We start from the raw sequence: 17,914 nt of genomic DNA, 5'->3' as shown, positions 1-17,914 counted from the left end.
CAATGGCAGCCCTGTAGGGGAGGAAAAACTGAACCTATTTTATATCAGTACTGTGTGCTAGATATGTCATCACCTCATAGCATAAAATGTATAAGAAAACTGTAGTTATGCGTATCACTGAAACAAATGCTGTCACATACACATTTTCAATTACACCACTGAAGAAGGCAGATATTGTATTACAATTCTGTGTTGTGGCAGATGTGCTCATGATACTCCAATCTACGAGGTTAAGTCCTCCTCACAATTCTGCTTTTGAATGGTACCTGTGGAAATAAAAAGTTTGAGACAGAAATCAACTTTTTTTTTTTTTTACTTTTTTTTTTGAAAGATATAAAGAGGAAAAAACCCTCAGGCATAAAAAGCTCAAATGCAGGCAAGGGTGGGTTTTTTGCTAAATGTATCGAATGGGGAATTGCCTGTAAATTCTCTGGGAGCTCTCTATTCAGGAGTTTTTGTACTTATGAAGGATGTGTGGTTTTCAACATGTATATTTTAAAACACTGAACATCTGCTTTGAGCGTACAGAGAAGTCCAAGTTTCAGCCTGCAGGTAAGACGGGTGCCTTCGATAGGAAATGCGCAAGTAATTCCCGGTGTTCCTCGGAAAGAGCAGTAGGCCTAAAGGGGCTAGTTTAAAAAGGTAGTCTGTTCCATTTTCTCTCCTTGGCAGTATTAAGGCCAGATTTATGAACATTTTTGATATAGAAAAGTAAAAATTGGTGATGGAAATTGCTCTAGAGTTGCACAGCTTTTGAAGCACGCATTTCTCTTTTGTTGCCTCTTCCAACCAGATATGGGAAGGGCAATTGGCAATCTAGGATGTATGTTCTGCTTTGGAAGTGTCCAGAGGCTTGGGTTAGATTGATAATACGTTTTGCTAGAGATTTTACAAATGCATGTTAAATCAACATATCCTTACTGAAAACTATTATTTAGAAGGCAGGGTATGATAGAGACAGGAGAATATGGTAATAACAGTAGAACAGGCCTGGCTGAGTTAAAGAATAGGAGGTGAGATTGCTCTTATCTTTCCTGCCGGTCATGGGCTGAGAATTGATTAGAGTAGTGTTGGACTTGAAATATGTAATTAATGATGAAAAGAGCCACTAGCAATTTGGACTGTATTGAACATGAACTGTATAATGAAGTAGGGAGGTGAGCTCAACCACATTAAATGGGAGAACCTGTCACATCTATAATATTAAAAAGCTGTCTTAATATTCAAAAACTGCAGTGGTAGAGTACTTAGTAATTTAGAGTATTTAGCATAAAAAACCTGAATGAGCTAATTAAGGGTATTAAAATGGCTGCCATAAAATTTGTATATTGAAAGTTTATAAAAGCTCTAAGCAGTAATTAAGGATGCTATCTTAATATATGAAGTCTGTTAAAGTTGAGCAAAGAAAAATCCTGCTGCAGCTCACAGGGGGAAGTGTAAAAGAAAAAATCTGCTTTTAAATTCTTATTATTGTCTCTCTGTTGGATTTGGTTAAATAACTAAGAAACATGAAACTAGACTATCGTCTTCTCATATATAGTATAAGTTGGGATATTCCCATGTCCTTGCTAAAATTGGAGAAGATAGTCATTTGCATGTTTATCAAATTTTATACTTCAGTTGATCGGGGATTAGAAACTACGTTCTAAATTTTTTGTCTGCTTTGTATTTTCTGAGGCTTTTCCATTTTAGAACTTCTGAGATCATGGTTGAAATAAAAGTTATACTTTTCTGCCTAATCAAGCAGCTTCCTCATTTTTAGCTGGTGAAAGATTTTTGGCACCCTGTTCTCAAACTATCCTTGCTATAGCTGTTGGGCTACTACTGCTCAGATAATGGCAGCTCCCTGAAGAAAACGAACAGAAGCTCTGTTTATAGCAGCTGGCTCTGGATGACCCTTTTGGTGCAGGAACTGCCTAATCGAGCAGTAAGAAAAGATCCAAGCTAACTCCTCATCAACCTGCAGACCTTTGGATAAGCTCAAACAGTATCCAAGAAGCTACTGGGAAATGGGAGAAAGTTCTCTGGCAAGAAGTTCTCTCGTCTCACAAATTTCTTCGAAAGCTCACCAGAACTTGTAGTGACTTATTCTGAGTATTGAGTTACATCTTGTCACCTGGAGAGGTACTTTTCCCAAAAACGTTTACAAACTTGTGTTTTTGAGCCATCCACCGTCTCTTCTTCCAGTAAGGTAATTGCTTGTCTTTTTTGTGACAGTGAGTTGGATTAAGTAAACTGAATGGGACCTTCCAGCTTGCTACCGACTTCTTAACCGCTTTCCGCTGGTGATAATCAGGATTTTTCTGTCTTACCAGGATTTGCCCCTTTCTGCTAAAACACTGGTGCTCTTTCTCTAGCGTGTGCTTCTGCCATTCATAGTTGGGGCTACTGCAGTAGAGCCTTACATGGGTGAGTCTGTGAGCAGGTTTGAAGGTTAGGGCTAAGGCCCTTTGAGGCAGGGGAATGTGCAGAGGCTCACTTATGAACTGTGTTTCCTGATGAGTAATCTTTGGTTATTGGTATCTGTGTTTATTGATGAGTAATCTTTGATAGTGTTTGATGCTGATTGGCGTCAGCATCATTGACTACTAATGACCACCTTTTTTTAAGAATGAAAAACAAATCAAGATTTGTATCAAATTCTGAGCAGTTCTAGCTCACTGTTAAAGTGTCTTCCCTAAATGGGAGTTTGAGCATGGCCATTCACTCTTTTTGAAACCCAAAGTAGGAGAATTAATGTGTTGGGTGTCACTGAACGAATAATACTGGAAATGTTCTAATTTGCTCTGTTACTCTTAAGTTTTATACTCACTGCATGTACCTTGAAAAGTATTTCTGAAAATTAAAGCTATTGATTTAGTTGAGTTTTCCTCAAATTAAAGGGAAAGTGCTTTTTCTTGTTATGTATAACTGTACAAGTGAATGGATATTAACTTGACCACTCAACTAAATTCTCCATAAAATAGCGCCAGTGCTCATAGAGCACTCCTTTTTAACACTACATTAATGTACTCTTTAGCATTTCTCTTAGCAGGACTGTGATCAATACAGTACTTAATAATTTCTCAGGATAGTCTCAGATTTAGTTAGAATGTGAGTATTAATGTGTAGAGATTATGCTCTGGGAGTGATTATGCTCTTAGTTCATTCAGGAGACAAAATCAACTTGTCCTGGACCAGGAAGCTGCCTCTCATCCTAAACCTTTATAGTAATTTATTAAGCTATCTGCATTCATTGATGCTGTCTGTGTCACTGCTTTTCATATTATCAGAGAAATCATTAATAGCTTCCTCTTCTCTGAGATTATGTTAAGGTTTCTTAAAAGCCACTTATTGGTCAAAGCTTTATTTAAACAGCAAAATAATTGTAAATCTCCTGTTTACAGATGATCAGTTTGGAAGATGACTTAAACTCAATCTGATTATGTTAGTGTGGATGAAGTATAACAGAGATAAGTGTTCTCTGCGTATGCATCTCTCTTTATGGTCTTGATGTTTGAGTGGTAGGGGTCTGTTTAAACCTGTAATGTTGAGCTGTGCTTTTCCTGCCCAGGCATTTACTTGTAAAGGAAGTGGTCTCACAGGTATTAGACAATTAACTGAGTAGGGTTAAGCTGTCTTCGAGAGGAACAACTGCATTTATCAGACTGTAATTTATTATTTATTCCTTTGTTAGAAGGCAATCTTTCACGTGCTGGTGTTTCATATACTGTTTTATCATTGAGAGTTTTATTGTAACTTCCTAGTTGTTTCCTATTCAGGGAGTATAGTTTTGTGGGGCTAGACATTACCTAGGAAATTGCACTTAGGAGAAAAAAAGATATCTCCAAACATTTTCATGGGTATTAGCTATGTTTTCAGTAGGTGTTTTAGTTTTATCAAATGTACTTTGAATTTTTATCAACTGAGATAGTGAAATGTTTCTCAGATTTAAATCTTTTGAAGAGTTATGTACTCTGTTTCATAACCTGTAAGCTAATAACATAATGTAACTTTTCTTGAGACTGTGCTTACAAGCAAAAAATGCTTGTCAACGGGAAACAATTGCTTGTACCACCTCCTTTCCCTAATTTTTGAGTCTTCCTTCCCCTCACTAAAAAAAAACCCAAACAAAAAGTCTAACAGCTCAGAAGGGCAAAATGATGAGTGTTAAATCCTGCTCACTAAAGCTAGTGCTACTAAAGCTCTGGGATATTTGATGTTTTTTGTTTTGTTTTGGTTTTTTTTAACTGTGTTGAATTCTGGAAGATTTTTCAAACAAGCCTTTGAAGTAAGGAACATGTATTAGTTTGGAAACAGAGAAATTGATCCTTTAAAATAGTTCTTCAGTATGCATTTAATTATCTGTGTGTATTCCAAATGCTTTTAAGGTAGCAAAGGAGCCTAAAGATTTTTAGCAGATATATGCTGCTTGGATGGAAACCCAAGAATCTTAACAACTGTTTTCTGGGGAATGTCTTGGCTTTTCTTGGTCTATGTAATTTATATCCATGCGGGCAGTTTGATGTCACTTTTTGATGATTCGTGATTTTTAGTTTGGTTTTCTAAGGCAATGTGGCTTTGCAAGTGTTTCAGTTGCTCCTGTCCCTGCCAGGACAGTAGGGTGGGCAGAGGAGGTGTTGGGAATCCTGATGCAGGTGGGGACAAACAATAGCAGTTTGGGGTGTTTTTATATTGTTAGTTTTTGGTCTTGTTTTTAAATAGGGCAGGGTTCAGAGTTTTTACGGTACGACATGACATCTTATTTAAATGCATTAGATTATTGAGTTACTGCATATCTCTTTTGAACACAGTGACTAATTTCAATCAAACTTGGAAGGGATGGGGTGGTATCCAAAAGACAAATTTCTGCAGTTTTCATGAAGGTAGATAACTGGCTAAAGTTAATCTGTTAATATCATCTCCCTTTCCCATCCCTCTTCCATGTACACATATTCTTCTAAATAAAAACAACAGAATCTAAGTTGTAGTTACATGTTAGAAAATCCTCACAGGGTTATAGTACAGTAATCTGTTGAGAATCAGGCTTCATTGTTTCCACAGCTCATGAAACTGCTAGAAGACACAAACATGAGCAAAGTGTAAGTATACAGCAGTCTCAGTTGGACAAACACTAAAAAGAGAGCCCTGTTATCAGTGTATCAGGACAGCAGCAAAGACTTTTGAGTTTGTGATTCCTGAAAACAGAAATAGTGTTCTTATCATACAAGAAAAGCTTTAGTACAGTTTAAAACGGAGCAACTGGGAAGGAGAGCAGAAGGAACAGAAAAATGCATCAATACCTTCTCAGAAATCCCTATGAAGTCGTTGATCAGATTTAAAATCTTACTTGATAGCTCATGATGTGTTCTTGCAAATCCTTTTTTTTAAAAGTGGGATTGTGTTTGACTGTTCCAAAGCCACATAATCCACTTACTGCATTGACAGAGGGAAATCCGTGTAGAAGGGTAAAGTACTGTTAGATGAGAGATTTTCTTGTCTGGGTGAGGAGATGGTTTCACTGTTCACATTTTTTCCTAGTTGTTACTATAGTTCCCTAGGGAAAAGGGTTTGATGCACTCACCTGTAACATTTGGGGAGCAAGCGGTTGCAGGATGGGAATGATGAGTGTAACAGGGAATGAGGTTTTATGCATATTGTATAAAATTTTATGGATTAATATTTTACTTTTAAGAAGTACTCGATTTGTTTTAAGAATTATTTTTTTAAATTTGGCAACTCACTGGGAGCAGTGATCCATTTACTGGGGAAAAACTCAGCTCATTTGAGGTTTCATGTAAAATTTGACATTTGTCGTCTTCAGTGTAAACTGAATTTTACGCAGTGCCAATGACAAATGGGGAATTATTGCTAGATTGCTAATAAATATAGTCCTATTCAGTTTAATGTTAAAAAACCAGAAGAAACCCCAACCTTCAAATAAAAGGAAAGCCTGGTGAGTCCCACAGCCTTATTACTAGTATCTTCTAAGAATTAAAGTGTGAGAATTATCTACATAACAAATAGGTTATCGGAAAAAAGCCACGTGGGATTCATTTAAACAATCAATTTTTCATGTTAGTACTAATGTATTAATTTAGTAAGAAATGATTATGTTCGTGGGATCCTGATAAAAAAGCTGGTTTTAATGTGGCCTTTTGACTCCCATCTGAAGAAAAATAGGAGCCAAAAAATCACATGAACCACCAAAAAACCACTGTGATAAGCATCACAGTTCAAATATTTAATTATAATGGCAGAGTCACGTAGAAAGGAGACAGTGGGTTTTTGTAAAACATATTTATGTGAACACTAGTGCTGCATCTCCTCAAAATAGTAATGTGAACACTAGTGCTGCATCTCCTCAAAATAGTAAGACAGAAGCAGAATACAGGATAAAATGTAGAGACTAATTTTGGTTAAAAAGAATGCAAGAAGTGCTTAGACTTAAATGTTTGTGGTCAACAAATTAATTCTGGAGGGTTTTATGGAAGATAAAGAAGAATACAGTTAAACAGTATACTTGCGCAAAACTGACTGCAGGCTACTGCTGAAAGAGGTATCCAGTTTCTCCTCCATCCTTCTTCCCTCGTTTTCCAAACTTCGTGCTCTTGCCAGCATAGCAACGGTTAACATTTCGTAGGAATATATTCTAAAATTGTGAATATATCATTTTTCAACTGGAAATATTTCCTACTTAGAAGGGGATGCCTGGGAAAATACATGAAGTATTTGAGACCAAAGTAGAGAAGCAGGCATTCAAAGGTGATTTTGCTGGTAGAGCTGAACTTGGTGACAGGAATGTAAATGGGGGCACAGATTCAAGAACGAGGGAAGGGACTGGACAGGACAGGATGGGACCTTCCTTTGGGTCAGCTGAGAAAAGGGATGTGCAGGGAAGTTAGTTGCTGGCAGGGAAGTGTTACTGTTCTGGCTGAATGTCCTTGAGGCACAGTCATTGAAAGCGAAGGAGAGGAAACTGCACCGGTCAAGATCTACACGATCAGGGTTCTTTCATTGGGACCGTGGGGAGAAATTAGTCTTCCTGAAGATGTCAAGGAGAAGTGCAAAACCTGGTTATGGTACGGTCTGGCTGTGTGGGTGGAGAGCTGGGGATGGTCGTGGTGTTCAGACTGCTGAGGGGTTGTTCTGCTCTGTGAACTTCATCTGATGCCTGGAGATCAGAGGGTGGATGTCAAAAGGACAAGTGGGGATTTTGTACTAAATAAAGGAGAAGATGCAGAGGGGAGAAGTAGATTTGGAAAGCAAATGAGAGCAACTCTAGTACTGAATGTAGATGGTAATGAAAGTTGACTTGTTTATTCTCAGAGGGGTGTGTTGGGGTGGGAAAGAACTACATTTTTGAATAAGAAAAAAACCATAGAAGGTAAATATTAGGGAATTAAAAGTATCATGTTCAAGGATAGTATTGTTACAAAATCTAATGTGTGTAAATGCAAGCAATTGGCAAGATGTGGATTTTGAGTGTTCTGGGGGAGTATGGCTACACACATGCAGTTGGTTGTGCCCTGCTCTGGGCTTTTGGCCTCAAAGTACTGGTCTTCACAGGTCTTTCTTCTGCCCAGTGTGGTGTTTTTATTATTGCAGATATATTTTTACCAGTGTTTGGGTTTTTTTTGGGGGTAGGGGGGTGGGGGTGGGGAGAATTTAGCCGGGAATGGGTATAACTTTTTTCATAACTTTCAAGGTTAAGACATCTTGCCTTTTTCTCAGTTATTTTAAAGGTTTGATTCATGAAACTGTGATCAGCTAAATTCTGGATTTACAAAAAGTTAATTACAGTTTAAAATTCTTGTTACAAAACTTTGACAGTTGGGTTTACTAGTATCTCACTGAAAAGGTTAAGGCAAACTTGATTGTCATATTTAAACAATATTGTTTAATTAGTCCTGTGCCTCATGACTGCTGCCAGCTGTCCACAGGCAGCCGGAAAATTTTTTCTCTCATCTTGATGTGTAAAGTGACTTTTTAAGGCAATGCTTTTCTTGCTGTTCTTCAGAGTGTTAGATTAACTGCAACTAGAAATGAAACATTGGTTATTTGTGCTTTTGCCTGCTTTGCTCATATGAACTGACTGCCAGATGGCAGTGAGAAAGAAATGCCTTTGTACCTTTGTCTCTGGGCCTCACTACCTTGGTGAGCCTGGAGATATATCTCACAGCTATCTTACAATATATTTTATACACATGTATAAGGATCAGACTTTCAAAGTTGGTCCTTTTTATCGAATCTTTTTAAAAGCACTGGTTGTGTTTCAGTTTTTAGAAGATCCTCCCTGTTAAATCCAGGGCAAGTGGAAAGTCCCTGTAGAAATTGTTGTGTACACGTAACCAGCCCGATATACTTGGTAGAGCTTGAGACCAAGCTGCTTACTGAAGTTATGCAGAAGTTCAGGCAGTATATCTTACTTTATATTTTGATACCTGTAATGTCTTTTAGAAGGATTTCAGCTAGCATCAATACTACTATGTTTTGAAAGACTGGGTACTGTGAGAGCTTGATGTTTATCCCAAAGCAGAAAATAAAATGGGAAAGTATTTTTTTGTCTTTGTCATGTGTGAAAATGATTTGAATTGGATTTAGAGAATGTTAGAAAGGAAATTGAAACACTTTTCAAGGTTATCTTGGAGCTGAGAAACCACTGCTCTGTTTCTTTCTGTATCATTGAGAGAGGCAGCACTTGATGATTCAGTCTTTGCAAAACTCTCTGATTACCCTTTAGGTTTTAGAGAGAATATTGTCCACTTGAAAATGCACTTGCCTTTCAAAGGTCAGACAGGACAGTCCATGAACAGGATGTGTCTCATAGCTGAGATAGGCAAAAAATTGGCATTTAGTACATGCGCTTTCATGAAAATAACCTGCTAATATAAGGCAGGGTTTTAAGAGGAAACAATGCCAAATAAGCTACTGTTGGTAGTACTACAGTACAGTCAAGTTTTTAAATTGTGATAGTTGAATTTTCATGAAGTGTTCTTTCTGAGAATAACTAGGTGGCATTTTAGAAGTGTAATCCTTTACTATGGTTATGCTTTGTGTGTAATAGTTATCACCAAGTAGAGTAACCAAAAATTGGTGGATATCTAGGTCCAGAGAAAGAGGCAGTGTGTTTGACTTGGTCTGATTGCTAATTAGAAAAAACTTGACCAGGTGATTTTATGAAGTCTTGTGAGGTTGAAACTCTATACTCAATTTTTGGTTTACTCAATGTATTTTAAAATACAGTGGTGGTGTTTCTTATTACAGGGATTTTACCCAAAACAAATAACAGAAACCTAAATTAAATTATGTTTTCTGTATGCTCCTATAGATGATTTTGCAAGTAGCTTGAACTTGCTTACATTAGATATTTAATGACATGTATGAGTGATTTCCCCTTCAAGAATGCAGTGAAGTTTTTTCATACTTCATTAATTTTGTGCACTTAAATAGAAATACAAGAGTTACATCTTGGTGCTAAATATGTGTGGTGGGTGGTTTTTTTTTGGTAGTGAGTCTAAGCCTGCAATGGGTTTCCAGTTATTTCCTTTTGTAGACATAAAGCCACAGTGTTTATTTTTTTTAATTTTTTTCGGCGTATGTGATGTGTTACCCTGAGCCGTGGTTATTAATTGACAGATGAGTTACACTATGATGGCACTTAAAATGCACAACATGTATTTCTGAAAGCAGTCGTTGCTATAGCAACTTTCTAGTAGGTCACTGGCAGTGTTGTGTGTGAGTGTGTGTGTATGATTTGGCTGTTAATGCAGACTAATACTGATAGAAAAATGAGGAATGTGAGTGTCAGAAAGAAGGTAGCCCTTCCCCCCCCCCCCCCCCCCCCCGCCCCGCCCCATCCTCTCCCCTCAAAAACAGGGCAAAATAATTTTGTGGAGAAGATGCTTACTTAGGATATTGCATGTATTGGCAAGAAACTGGCTATCATGTGCTATAATTAGATGTTTTCTTTCTATTTATGCAAAGATTATAAAAAAACTCCAAATTGTCTTAATCTCATTCTGCTTTCTCTTTGATATCTTTAGGGTTTGGTTAGGAAAGGAATACATATTCAATTGATCCAAAAGCAACGTGTTGTATCTATTGAGCATGAAGATCTATTTTTGAAGACAAAGTACATCTGTATTACATGCTGGAAGTGAAAATTTTGAGAAATTGCTTCTTTTTCCTCATTTGTAAGATCTTTCAGGAAGGTACAATACATTTCTGTAGCATTTTAGGCCAATGTAAATCTTGTGGTCTCATTCTCCCCTGGCCGCTCCTGTCTTTTCCCTAACATTAGTCCTGTGCTCATGTGAACAAGGAGTGAGCCAGTTCAGGGAGCTGATCCAGATAAAACCAACTTGAAAACAATTTAAAAAATTGCTAGGTGATTTCCTGAATTGTGTAAATGGGCAGAAGGCCACATGCCAGTACAGCCACAGGAGGGGGGAACCACGGTAGCTGCAGTTCAAGTCAGTGTGCATGGATGGTAGTGACTGGGATTGTGAGAGGGGCTGAAGATGCTATTGCCCACTGACTTCTGGTTTTAGTTTGTTTTGAAACTTAACAAAAAGTTCTGTGCAGAGGACTCTCTCCCAAATTCTTTGCATTTGTATTCTTCTCTGAAATAATTTTCTAATAGTCTCTTCTGGGTTGGTAGGGTTTTTTTGTGTTTTTTTGTTTTTTTTTTTTTTTATTATTTTTATTGCATCTCTTTTAGAATGATCGACCTATAGCCAGGCCATTATTTTCAGTCTTGAATTAACACTGCCTTAAGATATTAGAAAATCAATGGCTTAAGGTAATGCATTCTAGATTGTGATAAATGAAAATAATGTCAGGTGTAGCAAGTATTTTATGATATTGTAATCTACTAGATTTTTCTCAAATGATAGTGTTGTTTAAAAAAAAAAAAAGTATAATAATGTGAACTTTGTTTTGTGTTGCCTTTCTTGTTCTCCAAAAGAAACAAAGAAGCCATGCTGCATTTGCAGTAGAATCAATGTGGTAGAATTGTTCTGCTGTCTGGATGGGAGCAGTGAGAGATCATGGTAAGAAGTGGAGGGAGGGAAGTAGGACTTTAGCTGCTTGCTGCCTTTTCTTATAGTGTCTCCCGTCTCTCCATTCACTGGTTTGCTGAGGGCCGGACCAGTATCAAAGCTGCCATAAAGAAAGGAGCAGGGACATGTGGCCAGGAATAGGAGGAAAGAGCAGGGACTGTGTTTTTCACAACAGCAGCCCATCAGATTGGTTCAACCATTGTATGAAACCTCATCCCAAATTCTACTGCAAAATAAAATCTCCGTTTCATGTTGGTGTTCCTCCCCCCCCCCCGCCCTGCCCTGATATGTAGTTACATTCTCTGTGTTTAGAGAACTTGATTTGTGAAAGTGCTAAGTGTTGATTTAACCCTTGGAAAAAAGAACTTCCTTGCCATTTTTTAGTATTTGAATGACTGTTGAATGCTTTATTAAATGTACTCGTTTGTACTGTGTACTTTGGAAAAGCTCTAACATTGCCTCAAGGGTGAAGGCAATGCTTATAGATTAATGTTTAAATGTATTTGAATAATTTGTAGGGAGATGGAGGTAGGACCAGGTACAAGAAAAATGAAATCTGTGTATTTTCTATAAGGGTTGTTCCTAGAGGAGATGTTCCCTTATTAAACTCCTGGGGTTATAGTTTTCAGCTAGAACTTGTTCTTATCTCATGGGAGTTGAGAATCTGTTTAAGGAAATGCTTCAGAATATTCCCACTCTTGCTCTTACAGCCTGACAGTTTCAATTGTCAGTTACCATATGTATTTTTGTTTTATTAACTGTGTAAAAGATACTGAAAATCCTCTTCCTATTGTTCTGAAGTGCAGAAGAAAGTGTCTGCAAATTCTGCAACATTTGAAACTGTATATTCTGATCCCTTCTCTGCAAAAATAAAAGCCAAGAAGTCTTACAGGGGAAAATAACCTCTTGTGTGGATCAGCTGCTGGAATTTCCCCTCTCACTGGAGAGCCTCAGCTCCTGGTGATGGCAGTTTCTTTCTTCCGGAGCTTCTGTTAAGTTTTACTCAGTTTTACTAAACAACTGTGCTGTTTCTATTTTCAGTGTCTTGTATTTGATGGTAGAGGTAAGACAATTCTCTTCTAGGCCAGAGGCTTTTTTCTTTCATCTGTTAATTTCTCTTTTTTTCTTATTCACCAGCAAGAGATTTGTAAGGCTGCCTGTAACTAAGCAGAGGGTTGATATTAGCAGGCCTGTTACAGACTATCATTGTAACTAAGCAGATAATTTTGCGAGTAGCGTTTTTCTGTTTCAGTTGTTGAAGATAGTGTGATACATGGTCTGTACACTGACCTTAATTTTGCTATTCTCTTCCCCTGAACAGAACTGTGACCTTCAGCAGACTCTGAAACCAGCCAGATACCCCTAAACCCCCAACACGGTTTTAAACGAGTTTTGGTTGTATCAGGATAGCCTCAGGATTTCAGGTTGTTCCTTGGTCCTTTGGAGATGTTGGTTTGTGCAGCAGAGCTCCTGTATTCCTGATTTCATCTGTTAGCCTGTTTTCTGTGAGGCATCTCACTGTGGCTACTCTGTATTTCTAGTCTATTGGTAGTTAATCCTTGATTTCCTTTCTCAGTTCACAGTGAAGGTTAACTATCTTTAGAGATCTGGGGAGGGGGGAGAGGTTTGGCTGCCTTTTGTTGTTGGTTTGGTTTTTTTGGGGTTTTTTTTTGTTTGTTTGGTTTTTTTTAGTGGAAAGGGAAAGGGTTACTGTTTGGGTTGCTGGAAAAGCCTCTGTTCTAGCTTTCCAGTACCACAAGGTACTCTGTTTGGGTATCTTTAGAAAAAGAAAGCAGTCTGCCAGTTTATGCTGATAGCTTTATTACCAATGTCATGGAGCAGCTTTTATCCAATGGCAACCTTTCCAAGTGAGGCAAGATGTCTTCTTTCTTTTGTCTCTTTAAGAGGTCCATTTTGGCTAAGCATTATCTGAGCTATTTCATTAAGCCCAACAGCTGCATTAGTCCAGTGAACTGTTTTGGTAAGTATCTGCCAGATCAAAAAAATCGTCCTTGTCTAGGAGGAAGGACTGCTGTCAGTGTTACTTGAAGAAAGCACTTTTGCCTAGGCTTTAAAGCTCACAGAACAGTAGCATGAAAAAGAATGATGCTTGCTCAGGCACAGTCACACTATTTACAGTTTTTGTCATCTGCTTGTCTAAGTAGCTGTTCAGAAATAAAACAGATGTTCCCATATTTCTGTAAGCAATGCAAAATACAATAAAAAAAAAAAGGAGCATCAGTGTTCGCAACTTACGGTCTAGGTATCCAAGTAAATTGGTGATAGTTTTACAGTTTGAGTTGTTATCGTGACTTCAAATAAATGTGTTTGTATTGAGTCAAGAGGAAAAACAGTCTTAAAAGGCAAAGAGGAAGAAGGTGACAAATAAGTTGTTGTATGGTCAGTGGAGTTAGTGAAGCCTGTTTTGGTAATCCTGTTATGTTCTTTACTGCAGTAAATCCACTAGTTTACCTGTGTCCTTGCAGGTTCCTCATCCTGTGTGTAGCATTACTATTGCAGTGTCGTGCATCACAGAGTGGGACATGTGGGCAATGGGCTCTGAGCTGTGTGCCTGATAAACATGACAAATAGTAGCTCTCCTGATCTGGCCCCTGTCTCCACCCTCATGGGAGCACTAGGCTCAGGCAGTGCTTATTTTCAAAAATAATCTTTTGAGATACCTGTCCTTCTGTCAAATCTGTTTGCATTTGGCAACATGTTCAAAAATTGTCAAGAGATGGAGGGCAAACAGCCTGGTTGGATGTGAAGTCCTTGGGAAATGAAGCTGAATCAGCTTCTTGTCCAGCTTATGCATTGGCTTTTCTGTTCTTGCCTCTCCTCCATGTAGTTCAGGTAACATTTGTCTGTTTTTTTCCGTTTGTCCAGTTTGGAACTGGGCTCTCAACTGCTTTCACACAGTGCGATTATCTTCTTCCATCTGTACAGTCATCATTTCTGTATCTGGAGCAATGAACAAGCAATGAAAGAGATACTATTTTTTGCAAGCATTTTTTTCCAATAATGTTTCATTTTTAATGGATTTATTGTGGTGTGCAAGATGTTTTTAAACAGTAAAGAATAGACAGTTTCACCCCCTGCTGATTCTTCCTAGGGTTGTTGACTAACCAATATTAATTTCAGGGCTAAATGATAAAAGCTTTTCTTCAGGATTATTTACTGAGCTAAAAATAAACCTTGTTCCCAGGTGCTAATTTGTCTTTTCCCTAGTGATATTTGCATTTTTGGACTATTGCAGAAGTATTTGCAATTTTACGTAGTACTTGGTAATAACTTCTCTCCAATTTCTTCTTGAAAGAAGACGACTGGTGTGTCAGGGATCATTAGGGAATGGTAGTGAGTAGCCAACCCTGTTTAGCTTAGCTTTAATTTCTTAAGACCTTAGATTTCTTTTTTCCCCTCGTGTCAGAATCCACATCAGGAAAGGCTTGTAGGTATGGGTAATGTATTTTTTTAGGTCAGTTGACATTGCTTTGAAAAAGTAGACAAGCTTCTAGATCACACTTCTTTAGCTGGAAATAATATCACAATCCTCAAGCTCAGTACAGGTGGAAAGCAATTGATTGCTGTGAGCTCTGCTGCAGTGGGGGGAGGATACGGAAATCAGTATTGTCTGTGGGGCAGAGAGAGAAGTTATAGGGATGGAGGAAACTAATGTGTAGTAAAGCCTCTTTCATTTTCAAGTCAATTATTTAAAATGATTGTGAATTTTTGATTTCTAGCCATGTGCTTTCCTAAGTCTTTAGGATCAGGTTTGAGAACTTAGAAGTGGAATGGTTTTGTTCTGTGAAGTGTTCTGCTGGTAAGCCATTATTTCAGTGTTTGCTGCTAGTCCTGCTGTTGTTTTTCACCAGTGTAGTTTTGGGGAAGTCATCCTGGGGCTTTGGTGAACTGTGTTAATCTGGGATCTGTGGACTTGGGTTTGAATTTTGACTGCAGTATGAGGCATTTATGGTCACTGGGGAAACATGTTTGCAAGGTGTTTTATTCTCCCCTCCAACATGGTTACATGTGTCTGTTGGAAAAAATGTGCTTCTCCTCACAAGTTTGTTGTGGTGGTCTGGTGGTTTTAAGATTGAAGGATGAGAGGAAAGTATTTTAAGGTATGCTTTTCCAGCAGAGGTTTTAACTGTATAGCTAACATAAGTCATAAACTGTTCCATTTGTAATAATTGAGGACATAAAAGCAGCAATAGTGACTATTGGTGTACATTTCAGCGATGTTTGTTCAGCTTGTTCAAAATGTTGATATATTTTTGTGTAGCTGTGTCTTTGGGGAAAGTTCTCTTTAGATCAGTGAAGGAGTGCGATGATGAGTGCCCTTGTAGCACATGCTGTGGTTCTTCATATGCTGCCTAGATGTTATGGCTTGTTTGAATTTCACGTTGTTGTTGGCTTTTTGACAGTAGGTGTGTTGGTCTGGTGGACAGGAAACACCGGTATCAGTGTAGGCTCTGGGAACAGTTTGATAGGCAAGTGTTTGCTTGGTTTCACACATTGGATGACTTTGAAAGAATATGAGTTTTCAGACTACAAAATAGATGTCAACTGTACATTTTAGGAGAAGAATAAGCTTGGTTTCTCTTTAGAATCTCTTTCCTTAAGTCCATCAGGATTTCAGCATATTCATGGGTCTGTTCCAGTGTCTTTAGACTGAGGCAGTGTCAGGTTAGGATGGATTGAAGGTATTTAGTAGCATATGGATTCTGGAGTTACTAGTCTTTTAAGTTCTTAAGGCAAAATATTGTATCACAGAATAAGAAATTGGTGATCTGACTTAATACATTTGTGGTAGCATTGATGGCTTTGATGGAGGGGTGATTTAAATTGTGTAGTTTATAGATGCAGTTTAATTCGTCTTGAAGATAAGTGGCTCACTGAGTAGTAAAGAGAGATAGTCTTTAATGCATTCTGATGTTTTTTGTTTCATCTTTTGTACTTGGATTAATGACTTGCCTGGCTTCTCAGTCTTGGTGAGCATATAAAGAAGTTCGTGCAGTAAGAGAATAGGGTTGCTTAGTTTACTGGGAAGAGAACTTGAAACAAGTTTTAAGGCAAAGAGGAATCAAGTCAGAGTTTTGCCAGCTTCTTTTGCTAATTGTCAGGGTTTGGGATTACTTATAGGTCTTTCTTTGGTATCTAGGACATGGTGGGCTTTAAGGCTTGGGTAGTTTTTCCCTGGAAGGCTGCAGTTGTGGATTGTCGCAGAAGAGGGATTGTAGTGGTGCAAGACATAGGTAAAGGCTGTCTGGTTTGTTATGGAGTTGGGTTTTCCCACAAAATTGTTGGGGTTGGGAGGTAGGGTTTGATTCTGTAACTAATTGATATATATATTTCTATTTAATTACTTTATTGGCTAACCTAATCTTTTCTGGTCTACCTCTGCTACTTTTTTTGGCTCTTGTTCAGTTTCAACCAACTTTTTTTAGGAACTTATCAGGTATTTGTAATTTAGGTATTCTGGCTAATGGATAGAGGAAGGATATGGAAATTACTCCCTCCCGTGGTACACCACTATATTCTGTTAATACTCCAGCAGAGTGTCAAGAATCAAGAGTCAAAAGATCTGTGCTACTATGAGCTCTTTTGAGGAGTCCCTTCTGATGTCAAGGCAAATGTGATTCACCCCTATCCCACCCGCAAATAATTTAAAGAGTTAATTGGGCTAAAAATAGTTAACAGTGGAAGGAAGTCAGCTTTCTTATGATTTCTGCTTAAATGAAAAGCATCAGTGGAACCCCTGTCCACTTAATGATAGTACAAGTTAAAAATGGTTACTAAAAGCAAGGGTATTTAGACTGCCTCACTGCAGAAAGATAGCATTAGCCTAGTACAGTAATGCCTATTGGAAATTTGCTTATCCCTTTAATAAATGCAACCTCTCTTCTAAGGAGCTCAAAACACAAGGGTTTTAATAATTTTTAAAAATCTACATACCCTGGTGCAGACATGAAGATTGTATTTGATTGAGAAAGGAACCTTAGTAAAACAGGTGCCAATTAGCTACATCAGGCTGAGTGTTAAGCTGAATCTCCAACCTGCTAATAGAGAGGCAGTAGTACAGGAATCCACGGGGTTTTATCATATGAACATTGCTGAAGTCCCTGGACTGGGAAAAACTGGTACTCTGGGATCTTTCTGTTCTTGGACTGATAGCACTGAAAGACTCTCGGCCTAAAACTTTGTAAGGGTTGTCTCTGGAGTAAGTACAAACACTGAGTAGCAGCTTTCAGTACCTTAGTCACACATAGATTATGTCCAGAAATCTTTGCCTTTTGGGGGACTTGGATCGTGACATCTTTGTAAGGACAGGGATCCTGACAGGTCTAGCAACTAGGAAATTGATGGAACTGCTTCTCAGAGTCCAAGATGGAGCTGCTTGGAGTCCAAGACACCTAGTTTTCTGAATGAGAAGTTTTCAGAGGCGGGAATGCTGTAACGTAGTCCTTCAACGCTGCCGCCTTCTTTTGGAGAATCATTATCCCTTTGTGTTCTTTTGAGGGTAGGGTAATAAAGGTGCCTATTGGGAAATTGGTAGAATATTACACTTTAGAGTGGTCCTACATTTACTTCTACTTGATACATCCAAGAGTGTTCCTATATTGACCATTAAATAGTCTTGGTTAGCAGCTGTGTGAACTTAAAGAAGTTATTATTTTAGTGACCTTATTTTCCTCAAGCCTTTGTGCACATCCCCCTAAAGTTCATATGAGTACCAGAACTAATAATTTCCCAGAGTTTTTACTTTATATGTGACTTCAAAATGCATGTTTTCTTTGATAATCTGGACAAAATGTTCTGCAGTTCTTCTTGGCTTTTCTCTTCAGAGTCCCATATGAGGAAGAACAAAAAGA

At 38.1% G+C, this 17,914-nt stretch overlaps 1 protein-coding gene across 10 annotated transcripts in view; it reads left to right on the top strand.

Moving 5' to 3' along the window:
- Nucleotides 1-17,914, top strand: part of STAG1 (stromal antigen 1) — a 203,965-nt gene that overhangs the window by 17,503 nt on the left and 168,548 nt on the right. Inside the window, exon 1 of one of the 10 annotated variants that reach the window (XM_049803269.1) lies at nucleotides 10,955-11,033. The exons of the other annotated variants lie outside the window; for them this stretch is intronic. The gene's annotated coding sequence lies outside the window, so the exon portion shown is untranslated. Of the gene's footprint in view, nucleotides 1-10,954; nucleotides 11,034-17,914 lie in introns of those variants that run through there. 10 annotated transcript variants of the gene reach the window in all.

Source organism: Accipiter gentilis, chromosome 6 (genome assembly GCF_929443795.1).
Source record: "Accipiter gentilis chromosome 6, bAccGen1.1, whole genome shotgun sequence".
Classification (NCBI taxonomy): Eukaryota; Metazoa; Chordata; class Aves; order Accipitriformes; family Accipitridae; genus Astur; species Astur gentilis.
The sequence above is the reverse complement of the archived record's forward strand: the minus strand, read 5'-3'. Positions and strand labels throughout refer to the sequence as shown.